This window comes from Mus musculus, chromosome 5 (genome assembly GCF_000001635.26).
Source record: "Mus musculus strain C57BL/6J chromosome 5, GRCm38.p6 C57BL/6J".
NCBI lineage: Eukaryota > Metazoa > Chordata > Mammalia > Rodentia > Muridae > Mus > Mus musculus.
The window spans coordinates 41,914,948-41,941,962 of NC_000071.6; the positions used below are offsets into that span (position 1 = coordinate 41,914,948).

The 27,015-nt window shown below is 40.2% G+C and overlaps 1 pseudogene; it reads right to left on the reverse strand.

The window, feature by feature from the left end:
* Nucleotides 1–4,099: 4,099 nt before the first annotated feature.
* On the reverse strand, nt 4,100–26,315 carry Gm20156 (annotated as a pseudogene).
* Nucleotides 26,316–27,015: the final 700 nt, after the last annotated feature.

Genomic DNA, 27,015 nt, shown 5'->3' on the forward strand with positions numbered 1-27,015 from the left:
TTCACCAGGCTAAGGAATATTCTCCCAGGAAGGGAGCTTATGACTGTGAGCTATGCTCTGTCTTATTCAAGATGAGAGTTCCGTGAGGCCGTGTAACTGTTAAAATTCACTAAACTGGGCTACTTAATGCTAAGTGTGTTTTATTGATATTAGGGCCTCGATAAAAACATATAAACAATAAAAACAAAATCAAAGAGGGAGGACTGCTATTCTTTTTACCAACAGACTCACATTCATGTGGTGTCGAGTCTCATTAACCATGGAATTCCCAGTACAAGGCCTATTGTTTGGAGGAGCCGACAATCGATTCAGGTCTTCATTGAGCAGTAGGTGACTGAAGCAGAGTCATCACCAATGTTATTGGTCTCTTCCTGGCCAAAGAGAAAGCCAAGACAATCCCTGCGTGAATTTGAAACAAATGTTGGGGAAACAAACAGGTTTTATTTCTCACCTACAGACTTAATGTAAATATGGATACCAAGGCCTTATACTCAGCATCGATGTCTGAAGAGGCTGTGAGAGGGTGGGTTGGAGGCATGCATCCAAATAATTTGTTTGCTGCTCTTGGGTGAAGGTTTTGCTTGAAGAATGAGAATAGGAATTGGATTCTCATGAATGCTCTGAGTTTTCTCCTGGAGCGAGAGCAGTCACTACCGAGGTGCCGGGATGTTCAGGCGTACTGGACTGCACAGGAGATTCCATTTTTCCCCGAGGAGCGCTCTCAGGGGTGCAGGTGGCTTGAGAGAGTTTGACTGAGACTTCATTCTCAGAGGCTGGGCAGCAGTGGAAATTACATCAGGAAAATATGGATGGATTCAGATAAAACCTGGGCAGGGGAAAGGAGGACTGACTGGTTTAGGAGGTGATTCTGAACGGACTGCATGGAAGTCCAGAGTCAGGGGCTTTATGAGGACTGTGCTGCTTTTGAGCTTTACCTATTGTTTGGGCCATGAGTAAAATGCCTTGAATGGGCAAATTCTAATATCCCTTAAAGAATGAAAATGGATTTTTTCATACAATACATTTTGATTATGGTTTTCCCTCCCTCAGCAACTCTCAGTTCCTCCCTACTTCTCTAACCACACAAATCCACACCCCTTCTTTCTCTCTTATTTCAATAAGAAGCAGGCATCAACAAATTAATAATAATAATAATAATAAAAATAATAAAATAAGATAAGATAAAATAGAAAGAACAAAAACAGAATAAAACAAAATAAATAAACAGAAAGAAGGAAGCCAAAGAAAAAGTGCAAGAAACAGACATAAATGCAGACACACACACACACACACACAAACACACACAAAGTCCTATTAAAACACAAACCAGAAACCATAATATATACACAAAGAACTTGTAAGGTAAACATAACGAAACACATTAGTAGTGTATTATGAAGCAAAGAACCTCTAAGATGCCATTGAGTTATTTTTGTGTTGGCCATCTACTGCAGGGCATGGGCCTACGCCTGAGAGCTGCTTGTGTCCCCAGTGAGACTCCCTGGGAGAACACTAATGGTCTATTTGTGAATGGTTATCAACTGGGGACTTCTAGCATCTTTAATACCTTGCCTTCCTAGAGGTCAGGCCTGGTTCCAGGGCTTGGGGTCCAAGGGTTAGCTGTTCTGCATTTCTAGGCTAATTTGGGTTTCCTCTGTACCAATGCCACATCCCTGTCTTCTTCTGGGATGACCATTGTGGGACCAGTCACAACTTGCCTGAGACCAGAGTCTCAGTTTTTTTCCACAGTCCTCACAATTCTGACTTCAGTCATCCTTAACTAATTTTGCCTGGTTTGAACAAAAGTCCTTGGACAAGGACATGCAGTTTGTGGTCAATCTGAACAAACTGTATCAGCTCAAAGACACCCCCATACCCACTGACTGTCATATAAAATCCTCTTGCTTTTCTGCCATTTTACCTCTCTCTATCCTCCCCATCACCCATTCCCTCCCTGGCCCTCCAAGAGATGGCCTTGGCAGTTTGATCCCTAATAAACCTTTCTTTCTGTCTATGGAGCGATCCAGTTTGCTAGTTCACTTCCCTCATTCCAAAAGAGTATTCCATTGTAGAAGTATACTGCCATCTGTCCATTCTCATGCTGAAAGGGTTTTGGGGCTTAGATGCCTTCTAATGTGACTGGTAGAATGAGTATTTTGTTTGCATATGCAAATACTTTCTCCCCTATGTGCACCTATTGGTATAAAAAGTATACCTGTCTTCTCAGATTCTCAGGGGGCTAGGAGGAGGAGTAAATTGTAAGTATCTTGTTGATTTACAATGTTCTACCAAAGTGCCATCAATTGGGTGGTTTATAAGCATCAGAAATTTATTGATTACACTTCTGGATGCTGAGAAGTCCAAGATTAGGGAGGAAGCATGGTTGGATTTTGTTGAACATGTCCTTCTAGGTCACAGATTACCAACATGGTGACATATCCTTAAAAGGTAGAGGGGGCAAACAAGTTATACTGGACTTCTCTGGCAGGGTACTAATCTCAGTGATGAAAGTTCAAACCTTACATTATAATTACCCATTAATGTCCCTCTTCTAAATACTGATATTTTATTGGGTTACAAAATTTCTAAACTGTGTTGGAGCACAAACATTCAGACCACAGGCCCACGTCTAATCAAAGGGGACTGATGATCCTCTAAGACAATGACAAAGACTATGCCTTAGACTAAAGAGTTTGATCATTTGCTTTTTGTTTTCATAATTATTTTTTAATTTACTTTACATACTGATCACAGTCTCCCTCCCTTCTCTTCTCCCAGAGTCACCCTTACAAATCCTTCTACCGATTGCCCCTCCCCTCCTTCTTAGAGAAGGGGAGCACTCCCCTTGGGTACCATCCCTCTCTGGGGCATCTTGTCCCAACAGGACAATGCACATTCTCTTCTACTGAGGCTAAACCAGACAGAAGGGGGGAGGGGATCCAATGTCAGAGAACAGAGCCTGAGACAGCTTCTGCTCCACTTGTTAGGGAACCCATATGAAAAGCAAGCTGCACAAATGTATAGGAGGTCTAGGTCCTGCTCCTGCATGCTCCCTGGTTGGTGGCCCAGGTTCTGTGAGCTACCATGGTCCCAGATATGTTGGCCCTATGAGTCTTCTTATGGTGTCCTTGACCCTTCCGAGTTGCTTACTTCTATCCCCCACTCTTCCACAAGACTCCCCAAGCCCTACCTGATGTTTGGGTGTGGATCTCTGCATCTGTTTCCATCAGCTGCTGGATGAAGCCTCTCAGGAGACAGTTATGGTAGCTTCCTGTCTGCAAGCATAGCAGAGTATCATTAATTGTGTCAGGAATTGGCTGTCTCACATGGGATGGATCTCAAGTAGGGGCAGTCATTGGTTGACTGTTCCCCCAGTTTCTGCTCCATCTTTATCTCTGAATTTCTTGTAGGCAAGACAAATTTTGGGTTTAAGGTTTTGTTGATGGATTGATGTCCCTACTCTGGAATTTTCGTCTTGGTACAGGAGGTGTCCACTTCAGTCTTTCTATCCCCCTCTGGTAGGAATCTCAGCTAGGGTCACTCCCATAGACTCCCAGTATCCTCTCCCATTCCAGGCCTCCAGCTAGTCGCAGAGATACTCTTTACCCACATTTCCATTCTCATTCTCACTCCTCTTTTGTCCCTCACTCCACCTGATGGCCACCCTTTCCCCCGTCTTCCTACTCAGTTCCTCCTCTCCATCCACTTTCAACTGATATTTAGTTTCCCCTTCTGAGAGAGATTTGCCCATCCTCCCTTGAGGCCTCCTTATTACCCAGTTTTTTTGGGTCTGTGGATTGTAGTGTAGTTATTTTTATAATGGCTGCATGTAGCACAATCATCATGCGCAATTAAGCAAATGAAAGCACCGAGGCATACAAAGTGAATGACCAGCACACACTAAAGCCGAGTTTAAACTCAGGTGATTTGGTCCAAGAGCAAAATCTCTCCACCTGTTTTATCAGTGCTCCTCACAGAAATAAAAAAAAAAAATCTAATTAGAAGGAGATCCAATCTTCAACCATCCTCATACCATCGTAAAGTCTCTGTGTGCTTGTAAAGTTAGAAGTTCACCCCTGTCCTTCCCCCATCCAAGGTTTCATATGATTACACACTGCAATGCTACTTCCAAGAAAGGAATTGAAACTATTCTTTTGAGAGTAGTCCTGCCATTCTGTGGCTCCCCGTGAAGCTCGTCCACACCTGGCTCTCTGGTAGTGATGGACTCTGATTTTTCATCAAGCACTCTGGGCTTCAGCATGATCTTCTGAGGTGTAAGGTCACGACTGAGTGTGTGCTGTGTTTCAAAAAGTTGAAAATGAAAATCTCAATTTTATTAGCAGAGTGAAAATTTCTGTTTTTCACATTCTGTCTCTGGAGATATTGAGGTCCTAGTAGCTCAGACTGGAGGCAAGTTTTGTTCACAAGTTCCTGATGCCCGGGGTCCAGAGTGAAAGCACCTGGGAGGTTTGGGGGACGGAGTTAATCAGTAACATCCTTAACTGAATTGTTTTCCACCAAATCTGAGGGCTGAAGGTGAAATGGGCAGATACCACAAATAATTGCTTTATTTCCAGGGTGAGTCGTTCCTGGCCTGGGGCACCAGGTGTGGATCTCAGTTTGATTTCATTACATTCCTATGTCATTCCTGCTTTGGCATAGAGATTAATTTCTATCCTCGTGGACTGGTGTGGGGAAATCACTCTGAGAGCTTTCAAGGTTTAATTATTAAGGCAACAGATGATCTGTGTGGATTCTAAGGACAAAAGGATACAGGGCATGATGAGCACTGGGAGGCCTTCAAGTCAACTTCCTGTTCCAAACCTTCTCAGTTCACACCTGCTGGTATGGCGTGGCTCCTGTCTTTCCCCTCCCCTTCCTTCCCCTCCCCTTCCTTCCCCTCCCCTTCCTTCCCCTCCCCTTCCCTTCTTCTCCCTTCACCTCCTTTCACTTCTCCTCCTCCCCTTCTCCTCCTCCTGCTCTTCCTCCTCTTCCTCCTCCTGCTTCCCAGATCACCCTTTTCTTACCACCATGGTGTGTGTGTGTGTGTGTGTGTGTGTGTGTGTGTTTGTTTGCTGTGTGTACACATTTGGTGGCTACTGGGTTGACGTTGGATATCTAACACCATCACTGTTGACCTTATCTTTTGAGATAGGGCTCTTACTGAATCTTTTGCTCATGGATTTCATTAGACTGGCTGGCCAGCAAGCCATTGGGATCTGCTTTCCTCAGCCCTTCAGCATTTACATGGGTAATGGGAATCTAGACTCAGGTTCTCTTGTTTTTGCAGCAGTTATTTTACTCACTGATCTGTCTCCATGGCCCCACCCTTTGTTGTCTTCCACACGTCTTCCCCCTTGTTACATTTACGAATTGGCCATAATGCATAGTGGGAACAGCAAACCTAGATATCATGAGCATCTCTTGGACAAACAGATGACACCAAGACATAGGCTGAGGAAGAGATCGGAAGCAGAGTCAGAATGGGATCTTTATTTCTGTGATTCACCCATGTAGTATTCTCATTTATTTTTACTTTTATGTTTTGTGTGCAGGGAACAGAATCTTGGGCCTTGTATCTACTGCACACAGCCCTACCATCCTCTTCACCACTTAATAGTCTTAAAAGTTTGCCCAAATCACCAAAAAATATTGACTATTTTTCATAGTATAAAATATTATATGACTTTTGTAAAATATATAAAACTATAAAGGAAAAAAGATCAATTATTCATTTACATACAGATAACCATTCTTTTTATATTGTCATTTATCCTCTGAAACAGTCATACATTTATGTGTTATTTTAAAAATATGTTTTAGTACATGTAGTATTATGTATATGTGTATGGAAGTCCACATGCCATGATGCAGGCACAGTGATCAGACAATAATTTGCAGAAGTCAGCTTTCTGTTTCCACCACATAGGACCATATGTCGATCCACCATTTTCTCCTTTTTAAAAATACTTCCTAGTGCTCCCACCCTATCACTCTTCCAATTTCATGTCCACCTATAAATATATTTGCTTTTGATAACCCTCCGAGTCCAATTAGTGCTGCCTCTATGGTCATGAGTGTGGGCTATCCACTATAGTAAAATTACTACCCTTACCAGTGTGAGAAAAATTTCTCCCTACTTCCATTCTATTCAAACAAATAGAGTTGCACTTATTTTAACAAAATTGACTTTTTAACAGAGGCACCTTTGCATTCTGCCCTTTATGTTTAACTTTCTCTTGTCAGCATTATATTATGGCATTAAAAATGATGGAAAATGTGATTTTTTTTAAAAAAATAGGAACATGGTTTTCTGATTTGTGGTTATGCCATAATTTGCTCAACTATTGGTGGCATGGAATGGAAGAAGAACTCTCACTTCCCTTCTTTCCTTCTCCCTCCCTCCACTCTTTTCTTTTGTATGTTAATTGTAAGAATTAGTGGGTGCAACTGCTGTATTTTTGTGCATGTTCATACTAGCAATTGATCATGTACACTCTGCTTTTATCCTTCTACTCTCCAGCACCTTCTCAGGCTTTAATAGTTTCCATTTTTAATTTAAAAGTGGGTAAGTGAGACATTTTATATGTCCTCAAGGGGTGGGGAATGATCTTCAACAATCTTAAATGTGTTACTTTTGGTTCAAAGCTCTGGATTGATTTTTCCCCCCCGTAGGTCACAGATGTTCACACATCAAGGAAAGAATGAGTCTGCTGTGTGATTGTATTGCTTTAATTACCATGGTTTCTTGTGACTTCTTTTGCCCCTACCCTGTTCCCACAGACAGTGCAGAATCCACTTTATTCTGCACTTCCTCTTTGCAACCACCTTATTTTAAAACCAATGGTTTGATTATCCTGCCTGACATCTGTATTATTTGCCCTTTCAGCTTTTTTCTTTGTCTTTACAGTATTTTCTTAATCCTAACTTTTGTTTTTACTTCCTTCATTCCTTTCATTCTTCCTTCCTTGCTCTTTTCTCCCTCTTTTCCTTTTCTTCCAATTTTAATAAGGTATAACTGACAGATAAAAATTACATATATTTACCATTGTAATGTGATGCTTTGATGTCTATAGACCATTTGAAGTGCTTCTCACAGTCAAGCTAATGATATCATCTATCACTTCACATTGTTGCATTTTTGTCAGGGATATCATTTAAAGGTAATCTTAGGCTGTTTTCTCATGTATGATGTGTCATCATTTACTATGGTCACGTTGCCGTATCAACATCCTAAACCAGTTAAGTAAACTGGAAGAGGATAGATGAGAAACTTTCTCATGAAGCACAACACTGTGGTGGCTTGAATAGGAATGATCCCTATAGGCTCATGTGTTTGAATACTTGGTCTTCAGTTGGTAGAACTGTTTCAGAAGGATTAGGAGGTGTGGCTTTGTCGGAGGAGATATGTAACTGACAGTGGGTTTTGAGGTTTCAAAAGCCCAAGTCACTCCCAGTTACCTCTCTGTCTGCCTGTGGTTGTTGACTCAAGATGCTACTGTCCCAGCACCATGCTTACCTGTCGGTTGCCACACTCCCCCTCTTTAATGAATCACCCTCTGAAATTGTAAGCTCCAATAAACTATATTTTCTATAGGTTGTCCTGGTCATGGTATCTTATTACAGCAATAGAATAGTAACTAAGACAGCATCTATGGTTTATGAATCCTAGCCTGCCCTGAGGAAGGCAGATAGGAATGATTCTAGGTCCACTGTGATTCACTCATAACTGGGAGCCAATTTGAGGAATTTTTTTCTTCCCATTTCAAAGGTGAAATAGAGTAGACAGCACAATGTGAGAGAGTGTAGACAAGAAAGACAAGTAGAAGCTGGTTACTTGAATCTCACTTGCCCCTGACTTTGCAGTGGGTCCTCTTTATGTAAATATTCTGAATATTAACTTATTATCTGTAGCTTAGTAGTAATAATGAGCCATAGGCTTTGGCAAGGACTAAAAGGCAATTCATCTAAGTGTTAAGATTGGTCCTGGAAGGTCAAAGCAATCAATACATGATAGTGAGGATCATTTTACCTGTTTGTCTTATCTTATTCCTTTAGGTCAGTGTCCATGTTTCTATTGCTAGAAGGTAAAAATGAAAAGAATGCTCATAGGATGAATCCTATATTTACTTGTATCTATATAAACTAGGTACATTTCGGTACATTAAGGACTGGGAACTTTGATCACTGGAGTTGATGAGGAGTAGAGGGATCAAATGTTAGTATCTTAATTGGCATATTTGGACAGAAGACCTTAGCTGTTTACATTCGCCATGCTCATAGAGATGGTCTGGGATGCACATGAGACAACACTCTTTTCTGGAAGCTTCCTGACTGGACCAGGTCTGGAGTAATCATCTTCACTCCTTTGGATCTATGTGACCTTCATTCCACATCTGCAGCTGTTCTCTGGGAGCCAAATATGTCTGTACCTGGTGCAGAAAAGTCCTTTGCTGTGAAGAACAATGAGACCTTTTCCCAAATGCAGCCATCTCCTCTCAGAGCAGTGCACTTCCAGGCTGACTAGGTTGCTCCATGCTATTCTTTCAGGCTGAACAGTAGTGGGACTGCATCACCTTCCAGGAGCACCTAGTGGTACTTTGATAATTGTTTTGTGATGCCAGGTCAGCTATAAAGTTGTCTTTCCTGCTGTTTTCTAGCCCAGAGCCATGTGACAAAAAAAAAAGACCATTTCTCAAAACAGCATGTGAGTGCCTAGCCTGTCAGAAGAGTTTGGAGCCCTCTGGCTGGGTTGCTTTATGTTCTTTCTCCTTGCACTTCCTTTTCCTCATCCGATGTTTTGCTTTTCTTGGAGTATTCTTGTTGATAACAAGCCGAGTGCTTTAGCACAGCTGGGATGCAGTCTTCATGGCTTGACTCTAGGGGATGACCAGGTCTACTTCTTCCCTGCTTCTCTTGTTGCCCAGTCAACCCTCCACAGTCTAGGGAAAGATTGGTGGTGCCTTTCTACCCTCTACCTTAATTGTCAGTTACTCTTCTCTTTGTGCCTGTGTGTCTTCTCTAATGAAGGCAGCAGCTATATTAAGGACCAACCCTGCTCTTTGATTTCATCTTAACTAATGGTAACTAATTGTTTGTGGATGTACTGGCTGGTTTTGTGGGTCAACTTGACACAAGCTGGAGTTATCACAAAGGAGCCTCCCTTGAAGAAATGCCTCCATGAGACCCAGCTGTAAGGCATTTTCTTAATTAGTGATCAAGGGTAGGAGGGCCCATTGTGTGTGGTGCCATCCCTTGACTAGTAGTCCTGGGTTCTATTAGAAAGCAAGCTGAGCAAGCCATGGGAAGCAAGCCAATAAGTAACATCCCTCCATGGCCTTCGCATCAGTTCCTGCTTGAGTTCCAGTCCTGACTTCCTTTGGTGATGACAGCAATGTGGAAGTGTAAGCTGAATAAACCCTTTCCTACCCAAATTGCTTCTTGGTCATGATGTTTGTGCAGGAATAGAAACCTTGACTAAGACAATGGATAAGGTCATATAAGGTATCTAGGTTAGAATGTGCATATTATTTTGGAGCGAAAAATAAAAATTATAACAAAAAGCACCCAAGGATACCTTTTTTTAATTATTATTATTTCCAAGCACTGAGGCTGGTTAAAAGCTGCTTGAATATTGTTCACTGGGATCTTTGGAGACAACTTAGTTGGTAAAGTGCTTTTAAAAATTACACACTATGGCATGCATCTGTATGGTACCCCAGCACTCCGGTGGGTGGTAGAGATAGGCTGTAGTGAGAATTTTGGCTTGTTTGAAAAACCACAGAAATATTATGGAAATATATTTTCATTTTAAATCCAGCTGTGTGATATGGAGCTGCTTCAGATTATCTACAGCAGCTGATTGTAATTTGCCTCGTGCTCTAGCAGGGGTGTGATTTTTCCAGCTGCAGATTGTTTTGGCAATTGAGTGATGTTTTGAATTGTCAAGATTTTTCAGAGGGTATATAAATGCTAGGGCCCCAAGAGGTGGGGGTTATTTGTGGATTGTTGTTTGTTTGCTGTTTGTTAAGTAGTTGTGTACAAAGAGGAAAGAAGAAAAAATATATATCCTGCCACTGAGGATCAAATTTACCCCAAGGAACCTGACACCACTACTTAGCAGGAAGTAGTCTAACAATAATGTTGCCCCCCCCTTTTTTCCTTTATTGTCTTTTCTTTCCTATCTAGTGTTAGGTTCTTGACAGGGTAGAACAAGGGTGGAGAATGGTGGAAGAAAGAACCCAGAAAGTAGCCAAAGTCAAGCTACAATGGGCAGATTTCTAGAGCTCGCTGCCCAGCCATTCTAGCCAAATTTGTAATCTCCAGATTACCTAAGAAATCGTGTCTAAAAAAGTAAGACAGAGTGAGAAGGCATCAGATGTCAATCTCCAACATGCAATGTTTGCACCACCCCCCTCCCCGTCTCATTGTGTTTATTGTAGCTTATAGGTGGGAAGACAAGGTCTCGGGTTCAAACTTATGCTAGCTGAGCTATGTGTGTCTGGTTCAATGTTTACAGTCTATAATTTTAGTACAATGTCAGTATCCAACCAAGAAAGAGAAGAGATCACACCTCAGTGAGTCATGGCCCACGTTCAATGGTCTGCCTTATTTTTGCAACACTTCTTCATGACAAAACTCTTGTTTTCAAGAGTGGAGGAAGATATTACAGGGTCATATGAAAAGTATAACAAGAAAGTTAAAATCCTGAGGTTATTGTTTTCAGAAAATCCTGTCCTCTTTTAGCTAAATAGGGAAACTGTGAAGTTTGCTGGAGACCCTGGGAGATACAATGCAAATGATGCAGCATGAAGTGTTCTACTCCTTTGTTTATTTGGTGTTTCATCTGAAGTGCTTCACATGCTAGGCTGGTTTTATAAACTTTGTTGTCTGTGGAATATTCACCCTCTTCCCATTTTTCCTCCTCATTTCCAAATTTCATGGAGGTACAGTATCCATCTTGAGGGTCTGTGGTTGTTTGAATATGCTTGGCCCAGGGAGTGGCCCTATTAGGAGGCGTGGTCTTATTGGAGTAGGTGTGGCCCTGTTGCAGGAAGTGTGTCTCTGTGGGAGTGGGCTTTGAAATTCTGCCCAGTTTGGAAGAGTCAGCTTTCTCCTGGATACAGTCAGATGGAGATGTAGAACTCTCAGCTTCTCCTGTGCCATGCCTGCCTGGAAGCAGCCATGCTTCTGCCTTGATAATAATGGACTGACCCTCTGCCCTCTAAGCCAGCCCCAATTAAATGTTGTCCTTGGTCATGGTGTCTGTTCACAGCAGGAAAACCCCAAACTAAGACAGGGATTTGGGGCAGTATACTTAAGAGTTCTGAGATTTTAGAGGTTTTCTAATTCCTTCTTTCTTTCTTTTCTTCCTTCCTTCCTTCCTTCCTTCTGTCCATCTATCACCTATCTATCTCTATATCAAGAACATACTTAACATAAGAGAAAAAACTGTGGATTTGAATTGGACCCTCAGTTTCCTTAACTCAACAATGAAGCATTTGGAATTATGCCTTTTTAAAAATTATTAGATACTTTCTTTATTTACATTTCAAATGTTATCCCCTTTCCTGGTTTCCCTTCCAAAAACCCCCTCCCCTATCCCCTTCCCAATTCTCCTACTCACTAACCTACCCACTCCCACTTCCTGGCCCTGGCATTCCCGTATACTGGGGCGTAGAACCTTCACAGGACCAAGGGCCTCTCCTCCCATTGATGACTGACTAGGCCATCCTCTGTTACATATGCAGCTAGAGACACGAGTCCCACCTTGTGTACTCTTTGGTTGGTGGTTTAGTCCCTGGGAGCTCTGGGGGTACTGGCTAGTTCATGTTGTTGTTCCTCCTATGGGACTGCAAACCTCTTCAACTCCTTGGGTCCTTTCTCTAGCTCCCTAATTGGGCACCCTGTGTTCATGGACTTAAGACTTCTAAGGTTGTCTTCCAAGTCCAAGCTTCTAGGTCTCTGGTTTACAGTAACTTTTCTAAATGACTTTCAAGCGTTGATCAGAGCATTAACATGCTCTTAGGATGCTGATGTGAGTTGGTGGTTTTCTCAGTTCTTCTGACAAAAGTCTTCTGTTGTGTGAAGGATTTTCCCTAGTCTTTGACCTCCATGCTCTTCACGCTTGTCAATGCCTGTGGCTTAGCAGTCACCTTGTAAAATGAAACAGCCACTTTGCATTTCTCTCTGCCAATATTCATGCTCTCCGAAGGCTGTCCCAGAGGTTATTGATGAGGGGTATGGCTCAATGTGATCTCTAATATTTGTGTAACTCTTTATATTTTCACAACAAATTCATGAGCATTTGTTTATTTAATCCCCATGATAGTCTGGAGATAGGTTCTCCTGGCATTACTGGTTTCATTTGAAGAATGAGAAATCCAAGGAACACTGAAGCTATGCTATCTTAACAAGGTCACAGAGTAAGCTAGTGCCAGATGGAGGACCAGAATACAAATTTTCTGGCTTGTAGTTCAGGTTTCTTTCCACTACATTACATTTGAACAGAACTACAAGATGAAGAAAGAAAAGAATTTAACATATACATACTGCATGCCAGACAATTTACCAGACAGGATTAAAACTATTCCAGGATGAATTTGATTCCAAGGGCTGAATATTTCCATTTTCCAATGTGTCCTTACTGATGCTTGGCAGAAAACTGTAAGCCTGAAATATTCCATGTAAACTTTATCAAATTTGGTTGGTTTCAAAGGACAAGTCAGACAAGCACTTGTGAGGGCTCAGTGTACTTAGAAGGGGAAAGTACCTCTTGGTGGAATCATTTTGTGTTCTGCAAGGAGATTCCCTTGTAGATGCTTTAGGAGGGAGGGAAGCTCTAAGGATATATGTTATTTCTTCCTAAAGTACACTACTAAAAGAAAGGATGAGTTAGGAATGTTGCTTTCATATCTCCCGAATCGCTGATGTGCTTTTGAAAGTTGCCAGGAATTCTTTGTGGACTCTTGGTTCCTCAGAGGATGGGTTCACAGTTACATTGTGAGGGACTGACCTGAAGAAAGTACTATCAAATCTTTATAACAGTGTCTTCCTTATTTTCATCATTGACTGTTGGGAGGATTGGATATGATTATGTAGGGGATTGTGTTATGGAAATGCAACTCAGAAAAATACCACACAGACATTGTGTGTTCCTGTGAGAATGACTGAGAGCACAGGAGCAAGCTCCAGGTTTTCCACCCTGCTTCATGTTACTGAGGCTTTCCCAGGTGTCCTTTCTAGAATGCTGAACCCAGTATTTGTGTCTTTCCATGATGGATCCTAGATGAGACCCAATTTCTTCTCACTCTTTGAGCTTTTGATTTTGTTAAGATATTTTGGATGAGAAAAAAGTTTTGAAGAGGTTTATGGTCTTCAAAAACACAAGATCTGTAAACATGCCAAATTAAAACCAAAACAAAACCAAAACAAAATTTCATCCACCTTTAGTAGCATGTATCCTAGCTGTTTCGCTTAAGTGTATTGGACGTTCCACCCTTCTGGAAACTCTTCTCCCTCTCTATGTATTTATGGTGGGATTGGTAATGATCTGGCCTTGCTTTTCTGCTTTTTTTTTTTTTAAACAGTGACTATTCAAGAATGTAATGGGATTCTAGAAAGGCAAATCACAGTGTTTACTGAAGTTTGCTTTGGTCACTGGTGGATAGAGAGCAACACTCAATTGTTAGCTGTAAGCAATGCTGAACCTGGAGTTGCTGCTGCTGTTGCTGGTGTCTTTGATGTCATGAAGAAACAGCCTTCTGGGGATGAAGCCTCCATAATGGAAAGCAGAACAACAAAGCAGAAAGATTTAAAAAATTATGTTTTGTGTCATACAAATACATACAATGTATTTTGATTATATTCATCCCTAATACTCTCTATTAACTCCTCCTATTTTTTTTTAAATAGGTTTAACTTGAAAACCATTCCATTGGACTGGTATTGGCTACTAGGTTGAGAAGGTCTTTGAGCTCACATATGGAATCCTCAGAAGTGAGCCTGGACTAACTTATGATTTCGGCGGTCTCTGTGTGCACTAAGGTAGGGTGCTGTGTTTCTCAAATCAGCATGACCTTCATCATATCTATGTTTCATCTTTCTCTGATGGTTTATACTACTCCTGCCCACCTTTTGCCACTTGTAGAAAGTTGGCAGGACTTAAGAAGGAAAGAAAAGAAAGAGGACCATGCATTAAACACCCCCTTCTTTGTGTCTTTTGAGCATTTTGCTTTTATTTTAACCAGTGCCTTCACCCAGTTGATAACATTCACATCTTGTCTATGAGTACTGAGTATGTCTCCTTCTACTGCCCCTGTGTAACTACCTTGATATCCCAGAATAGTGAGTATGCACTCCTGCATCTGCCCAGCCTCTGATTTTCACTCTCAAAACCTGGTACAATACTTGCAATGGTTACAATAGTCATTTATTTTTACCACTCATTTCATGTCTTCATCTCTACGCTGTGAAAGTACCCCTCACAACCAACAAAATATCTTTGAAAATTGTATTATCCCATTTTAATTTAAAAATCCTCTAATGGGACTGCAGAGATGGCTCAGCAGTTGAGAGCACTAGCTGCTCATCCAGAGTTCAAATTTTGTTCAATTCCCAGCTTCCACGTGGTAGCTTACAACTGTCTATTACTCCAGTTCTTGGGGACCTGACACCCTCTCATAGGCATATGTGCAGGCAAAACACCAATGGACATAAAATAAAAATAAATATAATTAAAAAAAAAACCTGAAACCCTCCAATGGCCCCAAATGATGAAAAGAAAAAGTCTAAATTCTGAATCTTTTATTTTGGCAAGACTAGTCTTTGGCAGTACCGTTCTCTGACTTAACACCATGATTTTTCTTCTTCATTCTTTGTTACTCTGCATCTCTGAGAAGAGGTGGTGATTCAGTGCCTGAGTAATAACAGATGAGCTAGGAGAGCAGCACAGTGATGCAATGTTTTGTGTGTAGAGTCGGAGCCTTGTGGACCACGCCCAGAGTGCTCAAACGTGTTGAAGGATACTCAATCACAGCGTGCATGATGTGTTCTTGTTGTTTTGGAGGTACTAGTGTCCTGCTTATCCCACTAGGTTCCAAATACCTTGTCACATGCTACAGAGAAATGGGGAAAAGAGGGTTCATAGCAAGGTTTTCTTTCCAACAGAATGGCAAATGACAGGCAAGTGTGTCCTGTCACTGTAAGGCTGTACAAGGATAGTATTCTTATACTGCTCTCCTGTCCCTATTAGAGGTGAGTTGTGGAGACAGCCTGCTTTCTCTAACTTGAGTGAAAGGGGAGGGTGGATATATCAGGTTAGCCCTTAGCTAGTGAAGAGAAGGCTTATATTTTCTTTTAAATCAGTAACATCCACGGATAGACCAATAGGCCAGGGCTATGATGGGATGTCAAATGTCATGATATCTTTGACATGTATGGAGCATAGCTTAGTCCATATCTCCCTGCCCAAGCACATCATTCATGATTAGTTGAAATCACTTTGCCTACCTTTTCAGACAATGAGAACAGTTGTTTTTTTATCATAAGAAAGGGAGTTGGAAACAAAAGAGAACCTAAGAGATCTTGCAAAGAGGTTCAATTTAGTTGGGCAGGAGTTTGAGAGATAGTGGAGGGCATGAAAGATCAGGTGCAAAAGGGGCACTGGACACAGAGGGCATGTTGGGTCAGTTGCAAAGGAAGGCAAAGCACAAAGAAGAAGGCAGTGGAAGCAGAAGACAGGGAATAAAGAGAGCACCGGATGCATAGGGCACGGTGTAAAGAAAAGTATACTGGAGTAAGCGACACTTTTAAGAGGCGTGTTTTTATGATTAGTTCAAATGTATTTGTTCTTCTTTGTCACACTAAAATACAAATTTTTCTATTTTTAGAAGCAAGTGAGTGAATATTGTGAAGTACTACAAATGGTACAGAATTATAAATGTCAAAGTTATTGTTCATCACACTGGGGACTAGGTCAGCCTAAATGTTCATTTTTATGTAAAAACTTCCTGTGTAAATTTTTGCAACGCCATGGATCATAGTCACTGTATTAGAGGATTGCTGGCTGACACTCACATCAACTTGACATTCTGTGTGTAGGCTCAGAGACTATGTGTCCTGTACTTTTTCTCCTTGCTCAATGCAAACCATGATAAATCAAACTTTCTTAATATACATTCTTATGCACAGCCATACATATATATGTATGTATATATATTAATATAGCTATAAAGTTAGTTTTCCCGAGAAAGAATTATTAAGTCGAAGAATCCTCTTGCCTTAATTAAGGAATTATTTCTACATCATCCAACTAACATGGTAATTACTATATTCTTTAAGTTGGCAACTTAATTTAACAACTTGAACTCTAAGATCTGGTTTTCATTCACAGATCATTTCTAATTCCAAAATGTGTAGTTTTTAACTCTCTTCATGAACTGAGTCTTACAATCTCTGTACACCAACTTGATTTCCAGTGATTTGGTTTAATTCTATCACTATTTGAGTGTCTGGGGGTCTTCTCAACCAAAATACTCTCACTTCAGATGCCAATTGCAACCCTATTTCATACAGTTGGTAGTTCCCATGACTCTCTTTTCTGGTTTGATTATTTTGTGGAATGGCTCTGAGAACTCTTGGAAGTACTTTCCTTGTTACTAGTTTATTTTCAAGAGCCAGTGAATAGAGGAGATGTTCCATTAGTCAGGGCTCTCCAGCAAAACCCAAACAATACAACCTACCAACCTGTTTGTCTGTCCGTCTGTCTGTCTGCCTGCCCATCTATATATCTGTCTGCCTGCCTATCTGTCTATGTATGAATACATTTTTTTGAGATAAGATCTGGTTAGGTATCCTTGGCTGACTATCTATCTATCATCTATCTGTTTGTCTGTCCGTCTATCTATCTATCATCTATCTATATATCTGTCATAATCTGTATATCTAAATTACTGTATATTATGTACATATAATTTAAAGCAGACGTATTTTAAACTGTCATTTCTACCAATCCGCCTCACTTTTTGTTTCCAGTTTTGTGTATATGTTTTGCATAAATTATTTATACTAAGTGTAAAAACTGTATGTAGATAGGTAGATGAGTGGTTAGACATAGATGTAGATTTTGAGAGGAATTTTATTGGGCTCATGTCATCATTAAGCCCAGGATAGCCTACAATGGAGGTGCGTAAACGAGATGTTGGATTTCTGACCTACTTTAAGTTTAGAAACCTCACATCAGGGAAGCCAATGGTGTCACTTTAAGCTAGGGCCAAAGCTTAAGAACCTGGGATTTCACTGATGCAAGTTTAAGGAGATTAACCTGGAGTTCTGATGTTCAAGGTCAGGAGCTGTATCCCAAGTCCAAGGGAGAGAAGATGAGGATAGAGGGAAGAAAGGAGGGAAAGAGGAATTGAGGGAAGGAAGGAGGGAAAAAGAATCAGAGGTAGAAAGAGGCAGGGATAGATAGATAGATAGATAGATAGATAGATAGATAGATAATAGATAGATATCTCACTTGATTGGATGGTGATCATTTTCCCTCAAGGTTAGATCTTCTTCACTCAGTCCTCCAGCTCACACATCCCTCTTCTCTAAAGGGATACATTCATTCACACACACACACACACACACACACACACACACACACACACACAGTCCTTTATTACTTGTCTAGGTAGTTTTCAGTACAGACAATCTGACACCTGCAGCTGACTATCATAGATGCAGAGTTGAGTATAAGAGAAAGTTGTCTTCATCCTCTCTGGACACCTGACCTTTTCAATATGTCCATGAATTTATCAACTGGGAAGCTAAGCTCCACTTTTCAGTGTTTTAATGGAATGGCCACTACATTGGCATGGTTAATTAAATTATTGGTCAGTGGTAATTAATTCAGTCCCAAATCCCAGTCACATTACTGAAGTTTGGGAAAGAAAGCTTTCAAGTTCCAACCTTCTAATTATGAGGTTGGTTCCTCTGGCAATTTGTACCTCACTATGAAGCTATATAGGTGTTCACCAGGAGACCCATCCTTAGCATAAACTCAGGTATGATTGAAAAAACTATATCATGACTAGGAGAAGATCTTCTGTTCATTCATAATACCAAGGACATAAACTACAAAGTGCTTAGGAACTCTCTGCCAGGAACAGACACAAGATCATTTTATATATTACATATCATAGCACACCAACTTACTAAATGTCAAATTTAAATGTTCCACAAGGAAACTTTTCTTTTTTTATATTTTTTATTAGATATTTTCTTCATTTACATTTCCAATGCTATCCCAAAAGTACCCCATACCCTCCCCCCATTCCCCTACCCACCCACTCCTACTTTTTGGCCCTGGTGTTCCCCTGTACTGGGACATATAAAGTTTGCATGTCCAATTGGCCTCTCTTTCAGGTGATGGGCGACTAGGCCATCTTTTAATACATATGCAGCTAGAGTCAAGAGCTCAGGGCTACTGGTTATTTCATAATGCTGTTCCACCTATAGGGTTGCAGATCCTTTTAGCTCCTTGGGTACTTTCTCTAGCTCCTCCATTGGGGGCCCTGTGATCCATCCAATAGCTGACTGTGAGCATCCACTTATGTGTTTGCTAGGCAGAAAATCAAATAACTCCATTAAAAAATGGGGCTCAGAGCTAAACAAAGAATTCTCACCTGAGGAATACCGAATGGCTGAGAAACACCTGAAAATATGTTCAGCATCCTTAATCATCAGGGAAATGCAAATCAAAACAACACTGAGATTCCATCTCACACCAGTCAGAATGGCTAAGATCAAAAATTCAGGTGACAGCAGATGCTGGCGAGGATGTGGAGAAAGAGGAACACTCCTCCATTGTTGGTGGGATTGCAAGCTTGTACAACCACTCTGGAAATCAGTCTGGTGGTTCCTCAGAAAATTGGACATAGTACTACCGGAGGATCCTGCAATACCTCTCCTCAGCATATATCCAGAAGATGTTCCAACTGCTCCACTATGTTCATAGCAGCCTTATTTATAATAGCCAAAAGCTGGAAAGAACCCAGATGCCCCTCAACAGAGGAATGGATACAAAAAATGTGGTACATTTACACAATGGAGTACTACTCAGGTATTAAAAAAATGAATTTATGAAATTCCTAGGCAAATGGATGGACCTGGAGGGCATTATCCTGAGTGAGGTAACCCAATCACAAAAGAACTCAAACGATATGTATTCACTGATAAGTGGATATTAGCCCAGAAACTTAGAATACCCAAGATATAAGTTACAATTTGCAAAACACATGAAACTCAAGAGGAACGAAGACCAAAGTGTGGACACTTTGCCCCTTCTTAGAATTGGGAACAAAACTTTTCTTTTACCTATGAAAAATTTCCAGTTTATTTTCTTCGTTTGGTTAGTTCTATTTTGCATATTCTTTTTTCCTCTTATCAGCCATTCATATTCAAGCCCCACATGGGAAATGGTAGGGGGATATCTGTAGGAATACAATTTATTGTCTGCTCCTCCACTCAGAAGTAGCCCTGTGTCTGTCCAGTCCACACTTTGAACTTTATCTTCGTGAGTAGCTAGATCATCGAGAGGAGTCTTACAACTTCTTGTATCCCATAGCTTCACAATGTTATCTAAAGAGCCCGAGATCAGCTGCTGTTCATGGGTAGGAGACCTCTTCACTGATGTTACTCAGCCTGCATGTGAGGTGAGGGACAGCGGCATCAAAGAACCATCTTTAGTTCGGGGATCCCACTGTCTAATATGCCTGCCTGTGCTTTATGCCTGTCTGTGCTTCCAGATGCCAAACGTTTACAAAGCGGAGAATAGGAAATACAATTAAACACTTTATTTCCTGTCAGAGTTGACTTAAGACTGCCAGACTCAATATCCCACATTCTAATTGTGTGATACCATGATGCATTGCAGATTTCTTCAGCATCTGACCAAAGGACTGAGGAAATTGCTTCTGTGTGGCCAGAGAGGGTCACCAAGAGTGTTCTTGTTAGTCCCAATTGTTCTGTTTTTTGCTTCTTTCTTGGTCGATTTGTGGTTTCTTCCATTTCATCTTCATCTGTAGGGGCTGTAGACCAGATCTTTAGCATCTTATCCCAGGAGTCACTGCAAAACTTAGCTCCTGAGCTATCGACTGCAATGGTGTCCACACTCCCAGCATGCCCTCAGCAGCAGTGCAGAGCTTTCACTGTGTTCCTCTCTACATTCTACTCCCATAAGAGAATAGTCTGGTTCATTGAGTCCGTCAGTAATAAGCAGGACAAACTGTCTTTTTTCACCCAAGCCACATCTTTCACAACATCTGTATGTCCGACAATTGTTGTTATTGACTTTCCTTCCAAGGACCAGATCTGAGAAGTCTTATCATAAGAACCAGACAGGATCCATTCTTCTGCCCCTTTAATTGCGCTGATCCAGTCATCATGGAACATGCACTGCTATGGCTGGGGTGCGGTGTACTTTTCCCATATTCTAGTTCCACAACCTCTTCTAACGAAATGTTCTCCAGTTCCATGTGTTTGGCCAAGGGCATTCGAAGAAACTGGCCCTTGATAAGGAAATTAAACTTGACATGTTTGTGGAGTTCATTTTTGGTCTCCAGTAATTTATTGATAATGTTACTAAAGTCAACAACTTCAGAGGTGGCAGGGATTGAGAAAGGAACATCACCCACTGCGTTTTTCCTGTTCTCGGTGTAGAAACGTGCCTGGAGTTGAGCTATGGCTGAATATACACACGAGGCTTCTCCACAAAAGTGTATGTGTTGACAATCAAGTAGCTCTAAGGTAGACTGCGACGCAAGTGAAGTAGCAGCTAGCCTTCAGTTAGCTCCCTCCGGTTTCTATCTATTTTGTATATTCTTATTTTTTTTGTATATTCTTAACTTGGATAATAACTCTATCATAAACATAAAATTGCTTCTTTAGAGATGACATCACTGTTGAGCACTCCATGCTCATAGGGTATGGTAAGTTTCCTCTTGTTAGATTTCTTGGTTCATATTTGGTCTTCCTACCATACAGCTAATTAGACTTCTCAGTATGTGATATCATACGCCATACTAGACATCTCCATTATTTAATTAACATTGGTAAAGCAGCAATGTTCAAATATTTCTCATTTATTTGAAACATCTCATGTACTCATAATATGATGGAAGACCTTCATGGAACCTTGAAATCATCACAGTCCTCTAAAAATCTATTGTAAAGAGTGGGATTACATGCTTTATCTAACTTTAAATTTTAGGCATAGCCAATTTGATCCAGTAGTCTCAGGCATCCTGTCCTATATGTATGTAACTAGCAAATGCTAATGTGTGTAAATGAGGTCTTACAACTCTTTCAGAGGATGTGACTTTACACTCTTACAAGGCCAATTACATTTTAGCTGGGCAATACTGTAATCTGAACCTCTTAAAGTTTTGGTGGCCCACCTTCCCTCCCTCCCTCCCTCCCTCCCTCCCTCCCTCCCTCCCTCCCTCCCTCCCTCCCTCCCTCCCTGCCTCCCTTCATTCCTTCCTTCCTTCCTGAATCACAGTTGACTTATCTGGGTTTTTGTGCCATTATACCTAAATTATGGATATGATCTTTAGCTATACTTCTTTTGTCTTCTAACTTAGAATATGAGAAATCTTCTGATATACTACCCCAAAGGCATTCTAAGGTCTTTATACTTTGGTTTATATGTGTGATTGATCATCTTCAGCCTTTTATTGTATTCCTTCAGTCAATCAATAAATTCCCCCAGAAGAAACCATTCACTTTCATAGTTGTTGAAATGGTTTTTCCTGAACATTTGAAATACTTGAGCTATTGCAGCATCCCATTTTAGTTCTCCAGCAGCGAGAAACATAACAGCAACAGCTGCAATATCCTGAGGACTCCTAGCACCTCATCTACTACCTACGACAGATTTACCACTGTCAACCAGTTCAGACAGCCCTGTTCCTAAGTCCCATTTTAAAATATGTTTTTCAGAGAATCCCTAAAATGTTTTCTCTGTAGTTTAAAAATTCCTGAAAAATGTGTTATAGAATTTATTGAGAACATTATATAACATACTGAATAAAGAAGGGGAAGTTGGTGTGGTCAGAGGGAGAAGTTGATGCATTTGCAATAGGGAGCTCAGATGACTCCATGGTGTGTTTTGGAGCTGGCATAGTTCTTACTGTTGTCCAGATCTATGTGGATGGTGGGTCATTGATTGACCATATCTCTTCATGTTCTTGGAAAACAATTTAACATAGGCTGGGGCATTGTCAGCATGGTGGAGAAGGATGCATCTGCCAGACATCAGCATAGCCAGACATGAGCATTAAGGAAGGGTATCTGTGTTTCTGGTGAAAAGGATATCTAGACGGTATGTGGGTCATATCCATGGCCACTTTGCAGACTTTGCATTAGTATTATCAAAGCCATTCATTGGATAAATAAGGAATTACAAATGGAGCAGAAAAGAGGAGTAACTTTAAGGTAATATCAAAAGACAATGTATCAGGGTTAGAATGGTGGTACAAGAGAACAAATGACTCGTGTGTGTGTGTGTGTGTGTGTGTGTGTATAGTGTCTGTGTGTGGGCCATGTAGGAGATATGTGGACTGTCTAGTCATAAGGAAAAGCTTGCTGGAGGAACCATGACTTGAAGTGGAGTCTGTAAATCTGTGTATTAACAGAATTGTGTAAATCTGTGATGCCCTGGATGTAACTGGGGAGTCTAAAGTGACTATTTATTTACCAAATGTTTCAATTACCAAAAGTTAAGTAATATAAAATTAAATCCATAATAGTTTGAAATAAATTCTGAGACCATTAGAGAAAACCATTAGAGAGTCAATGAATTACATAAAGATAATCAATATGACAAGAAGTGGCATATATCAGTAGTAGAGACTTAAGCTTTTTGACAACACCTGAAATACTATTTTTAAGGCTTTTCATGTCTTTATATTTTTATTTTTAATTTATTTTAAATTTAAAGTTATTTTGGTTTATTTGAAGCAGAGTCTCGCAATGTAGTGGTAGACTGTTCTCAAACTTATGGTGATCCTCCTGCCTCAACTCCCAGAAAGGAATGTAGGCTTGCAACAACGTGTCTGACAGTGGTTTATTTTTGCATTTAGAATTTCATCTGGAGATTATTATAGATTTATATGCAGCTGCAAGATATTTATGGGCACGGTGCTAGGTATCATCATGTACTCCTCCATAGTAATGACTTACATAACTGTAGTATAATAGTACAGCTAAGAGTTTGTCATCAATGCAGTTAAGATACAGAAGACTCATTCAGGAAAGGACTTCTCGTGTTCAGCCTTCATATCAGCATTTGCTACCTCATGGCCCTTGTTTCCTATAACTGTTGTCCAGTACCAATCTATCATCCTATTCTCTACTTCTGTCAGATTGTTATGGAAATAGAATTGTGCAGTGCTGTGTAACTGAATAACCTTAGTCTTCATTAGTGGAGCTATAAAATAGTCTTGAATTGGGACTATAAATTATTCTTACTTTAAGTTTTGTTTTTCAAAATTGTTTAGGTTTACAGGGTTTCTTTGGTTTTCCACATCCAACTTTGTATGGTCCCACCTATATCTACAAGAACTCTTGCTAGGATTTTAATAGACATTGTGTTAAAGTGCTATATTATATTAAGGAAAATTGACTTAAAAAAACTACAATTCTTTTATTCCACAAATTTAGATCTTCTTTGTTTTTTTGTCAACATTGATATTTTTTTTTGTGCACACAAGTCTTAGATCTTAGTTCATTAGGAAGACTAACTTTGTGATAGCCTAAATATCACCTGAACAAATATGACACAAGTAATCATGCTAACTGTGTACAGGGTACACCTCACAAGGCCTCACATCTCCAAAAACACATGCAGGGAACTAAGAAATGCTTAGAGGGGAAGAAATAGTCTTTCCCAGGGAAGTGAATACTAATTGGTTAACAATACCAAAGGTCAGCCTTGAAAATATAAAACAAAGAGATGCTAGTAATATTATACAGACAGAACATGCTGGATTTGTTTATTTAGGAATATATATATACACACACACACATATACACATATATTAAATATACACATACACACACACACACACACACACACACATATATATATATATATATATATATATATATATATATATATATAATATCCATTTATATAATACACCACACACATATATCTATGTAAGGACAACTAATGAATAAAAGAGGCCATGAATTTCAAAGAGAACAAATGGGAGTATATAGGTGTGTTTAGGGGAAGGAAAGGGAAGGGGGAAATAATATAATTGAGTTATGATGCAATTATAAAAGGTTACTAGTGTTTGCCTAAAAAGATATCACAACCTTTCACTGGAATGTTCTATTAAGCGAGATCCTGCATAAGAAAGCATTTATGTATGGCTTGATGTCAAAAAAGCCAAAGGAAATAGAAAGGTGTTTTGGGGTAAGGCCTTTGGTAATTAGACTTCTTATCAGCAGTGTAACACAGTCAACAAAGGCCTTGTGTTTTGTGAGCTTTGGTTTTGCCTTCCATAAGAGGACAAAATATGTGTGTGTGTGTGTGTGTTTGCAAAGGTGGTCTCAGAAACATAGAGCTAACCTTCGTATTCATTAATAATGCTTATGAATGAATTCCATAAACTGGTACTCTTGTTCCAAGGCAAATGATTATCTAGTCAGATCTGGCCACCCAAGTAACTCTTGCCTTTGTTCTTTGATACACTACTTATGCTATTTCTAATAGCAATGATGAGCTTGGAAAAGATGCAGATTTCATTTGCCTTGGATGTTTTATTAGTATAATATCTCTGTTTCCACTGCACGAATCTGTATTTGAATAGAACTCTTTTTGGAGTGACATAAAAAGACCCCATCTGACAAGATAATGAAGGTTAGCTCTGTCGGTATAAAAATTCCAGCTCACTGGGCTGTTCACAATTGAATACGGAGTCTTGGCTTCCTCCATGGCATCCCAGGGTCAGTATCTGTCTCTGCAAGTAAAAGTCAATGACAACTTGCCTGCAAGGGGAAGATCCAATTGCAGCTTAAGAATGGAGATCAATACAATCACGGCAAGTAAACTTGTCTGACCTCATCCTTTGTAAGAAGGAAAAGAATCAACAGGGCATGAAGAGTTGTCAGCATTTTCAGTTTTGGCAGGTGATAAAGGGGAAACGGTTTATGCTGTCCTCATCCATCACTAGACATCAGTAAGATCATTAAGATTAGAGCTAAAGAGGTAGTACTTTATCTATTTCTCTTGCTGGACATCCAAGCTGCAATTCTTCTCAGCTTGGTTCAATCCCACCCACCCAGTGTTCCATAAGTACTAATTCTGTAGATGCTCATGCTAGCCTCAAGAAAACCCAACCTATACTCAATTGGCTTATTTCATGTCATACTCTTCTGGAAACAAGAATTAATAGTTAGGAAAGTATATTGACACACAAAATCTTAGAGGATTCATTTATATAACAGTCCCATGGATTTACTGTGTGGGGAAACACCTACACATTCCTTGAAAAAGGAGGTGGTTTTTGGAGTTTGGAAATTTTGAAGGACAAATTGGCATTTGCTAATGAGCAAAACGGTTTAGTTTAGCTCAGCTTGACCACCATTTATTGAGACATACCATGAGATAGATACAGAACGGACACTGGCTTTTAGGAGGTGAATGAAGCTTTGTTGCTTTCACTGGGAAGTTCACAGGTATTTGGTTCATGGAAGAAGCAAAGGCCTGAAGGAGATTTTACCCTAGATGGGAAGTGAGTAGAAAAGAAGAGATCTCCTTTGCAAAATCATACAACTTAGTCTTTAAAAGACCTTCTATAGTTTTGTCATTTTTTTGTCATGCTTTGCCCTCATAATAGCAGTGAAATGTTCAGAAAGAGTCACAGGAATTGGAAATAAATAAATACTTGTGCCAAGTCATGGTGACAATCCTCCATATATGATAATTGTTTCTCAGAGAACTCCTGTCCAACTGGAAGGATAGGTGCCATTACTACCATGGTTGGTATCTTCATCATCATTTTGTTTGGAATGATGATATTTTGAGGTTTTAATTGGCATGAGTTCATTACTTAATAATACTACTCATAATGATAATAATAGTAATAGAGACATAGTACGCTTCTGCCGAACTAGAAACAAAGGCTGCAGACAGGTGCTACAGAAAAACAAAACAAAACAAAACAAAACAAAACAAAAAAACCAACCAAAACCAAAAATACCCCAAAACAACTGAGCTTACCTTGTTGTAGAAGAATTTTCTTGCTGTCAGATATCATGAGCAGTGAAATGTAGCCAAAAGTTTCAGCGAAGGAAACATGAGGGAGAATTGACTCAGCCCAGGCCCTAGGAGTTGGTGTTGGCACTGTCTAAATGCTTTTGTTACTGCTGATGAGGGACCAGCAAATGATAGTCTTTGGCAGATCACTCATCAGTCTTGTAGGCTGGTGGGTGGTTCTCTCCACCTCTGTGACTACCTGCCATCTTTAGCATGCCCACACAGTGAGAGAGCAGTGTATCTAGCCATGCTGAGCAGTCTCCTTACAAAGGACTAGCAACTGGAACTTGAAACTCACAAATTTCCATTGAGCACTTATTTCAGTATCCCATGATGGTGCCTAAAATTTGATTTGTGAACCATGCAGATGTTCAAAGATGACAGTTTTGCCCCCTCCCTCATTGATCTTTGAGCAGTTGTTCCTTCCAGTGACAAGAAGTAAACAAGATGGTGACAGGCTCCTCAAGTTCTTGTACCAATTTCAACCTGATACTTCACCCCTCCAGCTGGAGACAGGGTTATTTCTGGTGAAATCCTTGCTGTAAATAAACCAATCAATTTTCCTTACAAATGATTTCTAATATGTAATTATGAAATCAAGCTCTCCCATAAGCAAACTGGCTCTTGACACAGAGTGATAGGGTACACAGTAATATTTTAAATAACTTATGATTGCACCACTATTTATTTTGAAGTTCAAT